At 58.0% G+C, this 205-nt stretch overlaps 1 protein-coding gene across 1 annotated transcript in view; it reads right to left on the minus strand.

Moving 5' to 3' along the window:
* Nucleotides 1-205, minus strand: part of RAMP1 (receptor (G protein-coupled) activity modifying protein 1) — an 11,958-nt gene that overhangs the window by 2,227 nt on the left and 9,526 nt on the right. The gene's annotated exons all lie outside the window — the stretch shown is intronic.

Below are 205 nucleotides of genomic sequence, written 5' to 3' on the forward strand. Positions count from 1 at the left end.
TTCACCGCCCATGGTGCGCCCCCGACCCGCCTTCCTCATGGTTACACACGCTAGCACCTCCCGAGCCACGCCAGCACTGCGGGGTCGGCAGGATTTCAACTCTCCCCCCTGCCTTTTCTTTCTTATTTTGTAAAAATTTTCCTCTTTTGGCAAAACGCGATGCTGTGGGGTGGCAGGAGGGAAGCAGGCGGGAAAGGTACGGCAG

The sequence above is a fragment of the Phaethon lepturus genome, unplaced genomic scaffold (assembly GCF_000687285.1).
Source record: "Phaethon lepturus isolate BGI_N335 unplaced genomic scaffold, ASM68728v1 scaffold9747, whole genome shotgun sequence".
In the NCBI taxonomy this organism is placed as follows: domain Eukaryota; kingdom Metazoa; phylum Chordata; class Aves; order Phaethontiformes; family Phaethontidae; genus Phaethon; species Phaethon lepturus.